We start from the raw sequence: 6,000 nt of genomic DNA, 5'->3' as shown, positions 1-6,000 counted from the left end.
GAATTTTAACATAGCTAAACCCTACCTAGCACTTTGAGGTGTTCGTCGTACCAACTAGTTATGCTTTTACGAATCCCTTGAGGGTTATGCCATTACAAGTGGTCTATCTAAAACAATCTAATTGTCTTACGGCAAGAGTGATCTTTGCTTAGAAGAGATGCAAATACTTTTCCTAAGAAATGCAAATAAATAAATTCAAGATACAACATTCCATGCAAGTATGCGATTCATAGACGTTTACTTCTATGCAACTATAAGGTTTGCAATGACCATTTGTTTTCCTTGACTAATCTATAATGATAGACAATTCACGGCTAACTCGTATAGAAACCTACGTTGAGTTTCAACAAGAATTATATCTATAAACCTTTGTCTGATGCATTGAATTCATGATTCAATATGAAATGTATCTTTCTCTAAAACAACTTCGATAAAGAAGTTCATGCATGACGAATGTCATAAGACTATTGTTGACTTAATCCATTTAGCGGCACTTAACCCGACTTAATAATGCAAGCATCCTCGCATGCAACATGTAAGTTCATGGTTGCCTTTTCATGCAATGCTAATCTTTGGACAATATTCTAACAGATGTTAACAATTATTTCCTATGAATCATATCTAGGAAATCATTTCCTAAATGCATTATGCGCTTGTTCTTTCTTGCGAGGAAGACAAGGATGCATTTAAACAAATTTTCATCCTTTTAACCTAGGCAATATGCATTTAGGATTGTCACTTTGGAAATGCAAGCAAAGAGCAACATGCAACTAAAACTCATAAGACGAATAAGTAATTTGCATTCATAACTTCCCCATGAAAATTAAACGTGCCCAATGTATTCCTTTTTTGCGGAATTAAAATTCTAAGAACCTGGGTATGAGGACTCGTAGCGATGTCCACGTGTAAACTTGGGTTGGAGGCTCCCGTGTGAGTACCTTGCGTCTTTTTTTTGGGGGCCATCGACGACGTAGACTCTTGACTCCGCAAACTCGTCCTTGCCTTTATTCGAATTACGAACTTCCTCCAGCCTTTGGCAAATCAGTCTCAAAATCTACCTACTCCCTCCCTTGTGCAAAAATTATCCTTACAAGGCGTGGTTATAAAAACTCGAGGATAAGCGTGTGTACAAGGCTTATGGAAGCTTTGTCTTTAGAAGCTTCTAAAGAAGCTTTTAACTTCTATGACAAAATGTGTCGTGGAGGGAAAATAATTGGGAAGGAGGAAATATGACGACAAAGAGGATGATTATGAAGGTGATGATGATGGCGATGGAGTGGGCGGCAGCAGCGCGGCTGTAGGCAGCATCAGCAGGCAGACTTCACGGCGTGATGGCGGTAGCACGGCTGCCCACGAATCCTTTCTCTCTTCTCTTCCTTCCCTCCACCAAGCTTAAGGGGGAGGTTATATAGATTGAGGGAGGAGATAGCCTCCCACATGGGTGGCTTGCATGCTTCCTCTCTCCTCCATGCTCTCCATATAACACAAGGTTTCCTCCATACTCCCTCTCCTCGCCATGCATCGGCTGGGGGGAGGGGGTTAATCATAAAAAAATTTGCATAAAATTGGCCATTATCCATTTATCTTTCCCCCAAGAAGGGTGTTCTTGTGCGGCTTGTTGGTTTTAGCCTCGGCCTTATTTGCACAACGCGGTTGAGGTTTATTATCGCGCGCGGGGTAAGGACTTAGCCACTGACATTATTCTATTGCGGGAGATGACTTGGCACTGGTTTTGTGCGGGGTGTGTACTGGTCAAAATTCTTTAATATTTCGTGAGAAAATATTACATTCTCTCCCCCTTAGAGGAATCGACATGTCCTCTAGGGGTATTGTTGGTTGAGAGTATATTCATCCATCCAAGTGGCATCGTCTTCAGGATAATCTTTCCACTGGACGAGGTATTCTCTCAAGGTTCTAGATCTCAAATGTCTCTCCCTAACATCTAAGATCCTGTCAGGCCGTAGCTGAAGGACTCCTTGCCTAGGCATTATAAATTGTTGATCATCAAGCACATGACTAGGGTTAGGTACATACTTTTTCAATAGATTGATATGGAATACATTATGAACTTTTAGGTTCTTAGGGAATTGCAGTCTATAGGCATTAGGTGCTAGGCACTTGAGGATCTTGTAGGGTCCACAATACATTGGACTTAGCTTTTTACATTCATTCAAGGATAGGGAACTCTTCTTTGGACGTACGGGAATGAAGACCATATCTCCTTCATTGAAGGATCTATCTTGCCGTTTCAAATCTGCATAAGCCTTCTATCTATCCTTCGCGGCTTGGATGTCCTGTCTTATTGACTCGATTTGGTCATCCATATCTTCCAGCATCTATTTTGAGGCTTCAATCCTTAAGGTTGGATCTGAGAAGTTTAAAGGACTTCGACAATCGTGCCCGTACAATGATTGAAAAGGGGTCATCTGAATGCTTTGTTGGTAGGAAGCATTGTAGGCAAATTCAACTAGTGGCAAATATTGAATCCACTTTTTGCGCTCACGGCAGCAATGTGCCCTTAGCATATCTTCAATGACTTGGTTGACTCGCTCCGTTTGACCATCGGTTTGGGGATGGTAAGCTGTATTGAAACAAAATTGAGTCCTAATGGCTTTGAAGATAGCCCTCCAGAAATGTGATGTGAAGAGAGAGTCATGGTCACTAAAGATTCTTCTAGGTAACCCATGCACTTTGAATATCTCCTTGATAAATAACCTTGCGATGTCTGAGGCTTTATAGTTTGCCTTAATAGGGATAAGATGTGCAACCTTGGTGAGCATATCAACCACAACCGTAATGGAGTTGTAACCTCTCTGAGAACTTGGGGCAAGCCAACAACAAAATCCATACTGATGAATTCCCATTTCATTTGGGGAATGTCAAGTGGTTGCAACTTCCCTTGCATTTTGACATGTCCAGCCTTAATGCGTTGATAAGACAAACACTCAATGACATATTTGAGAACGTCACCTTTAAGCCTCTCCCAATAATAGCTCTTTCTGATTGCATTGAGGGTCTTGGCATAGCCAGGATGTCCTGAAAAAGGGGAGTCATGAGCTTCCCATAGTATTTTTGGCTTGAGTGACTGGCTTGCCGGTATACATAATCTCGTTCTATAATAGACAAGTCCATTATTGATAGAGAATTCTAGATACTTTGCCTATAGCTTTGGGTCTTGATCCTTGATAGGGATCTCCCTTAGCATCTTCTGATAGGTTGGATCATGGCATGCCTCTTCTCTAGCTAGCTCAAGTATTGGGTTGTTTGGCATGGATACCTTTGTGGCTAGAGATTTAGCTATTGATGGATCTTCCAGGACCATAGAATTCAGAAATGCCTTGTGACTGAGTGCATCGGCAACTACATTCTCCTTTCCAGGCCGGTATTTGATTTCAAAATCATATTCCTCCAACACTTCAATCCATCGACGTTGCCTCATATTGAGCTCATTTTGGGTAAAGATCCATTTAAGACTTTTATGATCCATCACTAAGGTAAACTTGTTACCCAGCAAGTAGTGTCTCCAAAGCTTGAGAGCATGGATGATAGCTAACAGCTCCAGATTGTGGGTAGCATAATTCCTCTCATGGCTCTTCAGTTTCGTCGAAGAGTATACTATAGGATGAACTTCTTGCATAAGCACACATCCTAAGGCAAGTGTGCTAGCATCAATTATCACTTCAAACTCCTTACCAAGGTTTGAAAGTTTCAGGATAGGTGCTGATACCAAGCTTTGCTTTAGTTTATCAAAGCTAGATTGTTCAGCAGTTGACCATACAATTGATGTTTGCTTCTTCAGTAGATTGGTCAGTGGTGCTACAATCAAAGCATAGTTTTTGATAAAGACCCTAAACCATCCTGTCAATCCAAGAAAACTGTGTATTTCTTTGACAGATGTTGGTGTTGGCCACTCCATAACGTCTCTGACCTTGGCCGGATCCACTGAGATTCCTTCTGCTGATACAATGAATCCCAGATACTCAATCTGTTGCTTGAAGAATGCACACTTCTTCTTTTTGGCATAAAGCTTGTGTCCCCTCATTGTTTCAAGAACAATGCGAAGCTGGGGTTCATGATCTTCTTCCTGTTTGGAGTAGACTAAGGTATTGTCGAAGAAGACGAGTACGAAGTCATCAAGATATGGCCTAAAGATATCCTGCACTAGCCTGTTGAAGGTAGCATGTGCATTTGTCAGCCCGAATGACATGACTAGGAACTCAAAGTGTCCATATCTTGTGCTGAATGCCGTCTTCGGGATATCTTCTTCCTTGATTCTTATTTGATAATATGCAGACTTGAGATAAATCTTGGAGAAGATCTTCGCACCTTGAAGACGGCGGTCAAGAAGTTCATCTATTCTTGGAATAAGATATTTATTATTATTGGTTGATTGATTCAACCCTCTGTAGTCAATACATAGCCAAAGCGTTCCATCCTTTTTCTTCTGGAATAGCACTGGAGCTCCCCATGGCAAACTACTAAGATGAATGTAGCCTTGGTCTAATAGTTGCTTGAGTTGCTCCTTCAACTCAATTGCTTTCGGGATGGACATTCTATATGGTCTCTTTGCAATTGGTGCTAGCTTGATTTCATGAAAAACTTCCCTTTGAGGTGGAAGTTCTGTCAGCTCTTCAGGAAATACGTCCGCGTACTTCTTTAGCCATGAAGGTTCTTCACTAGACTCCTTATTCTGATCTAACTTATTTAGCTTAATCAAATAGATAGGTAGCCCCTTTCTAACTCCTTTTATTATCCTAGCCAGTTGAATTTTTGGCCTACCAGCCTCTCCTTGAGTTGTGACCAATTTCCTTTCAGAATATTGAAAGGAAACTTGGCCCTTTCCACAGTGAATGTGGGCATCATTAGGTTTAAGCCAATCCATTCCAAGCAAACACTCGTGGATACCTAGGTTCATAACCCTGAATCTGACCGAAGTTGACTTTCCACCCAGAAGGAATTCCACCTTAGCAGTTTGCCTGGTACAAGTGACCTCACGACCATTTTCTAATTCCACAAGCAAGGTGGGTGCATCTTTTGTGGCTATTTCTAATCTTCTTGCACAAACTGGTGAAATAAAGGAATGTGTGCTGCCACAATCAATCAAGGTTCTGAAGCCTTTACCTTGATAATCCGAAGGAGTCTGAATCACTGAAAATTGGCGATTCAGGCCTTTCTTGTGAAGAGCGGCATGGATTGTTGCCCTCTCAAAGTCTGCTTCTATGGTCGGGTCTTCTTCATCGCACATCTCCCTGTTGGCAACACTCGCGGTCCTCCCTCTGGCTCGGATGGCGCCTCCTTGGCCACGGATGGTTCCTTGGGATGATCCTTGTTGTTGTCCTTTGCCAAGCTTGGGACACTACCTTTTAAAATGACCAGGCTCATTGCAGTGGAAGCAATGGAAATTACGGCCATTACCTTGGGTAGGGACAAAATTATTGACATTGTTGGTCCTAGCTTTCTTCCTTTGTCCCTGACTTTGTCCCTGCGTTCTCTTCGCCTGGAATCTATACACTCCTTTGTTTTGATTCTTGTAAGACCAAGTCTTGTTATTTCTTGTCCTGGTTTGCACCTCCTATATTATGGGTGCAGCTCGAATGAGCGCATCCTGTAGATCTATTGGGCACATTGATTCGAGGCAGGGGCACAAAACTTTGACACATGTTATGTCATATCCATTTGTGGCTCATACTTCAAAAGAGAGATGAACTTTGAATAGTATGTGTCAAGAGATAAACCAAGATGTTTCAGCTCATAGAACTCGTTCATCTTCTGCGTGCGGTAGGCAGGTGGTAGATATCTTCCTCAGACAGCTCTTTTTAGCTTCTCCCAAGTAATTGACCCTTCCGAGATCCCTTAGTTTCTGCACCATTGCTTCCACCAAAGTCTTGCTTCGCCGGTAAGCTTCAATTTGGCGAGCATCGCTTGGTTACTCGGTGCAGTACCGGCTGCTTCAAAATAATCCTCCATGGATTCGATCCAGATCTCGGCATCAGTTTGGAC

Source organism: Lygodium microphyllum, chromosome 11, assembly GCF_053477565.2.
Source record: "Lygodium microphyllum isolate KBCC chromosome 11, Lygodium_microphyllum_v1.1.10, whole genome shotgun sequence".
NCBI lineage: Eukaryota > Viridiplantae > Streptophyta > Polypodiopsida > Schizaeales > Lygodiaceae > Lygodium > Lygodium microphyllum.
The sequence above is the reverse complement of the archived record's forward strand: the minus strand, read 5'-3'. Positions refer to the sequence as shown.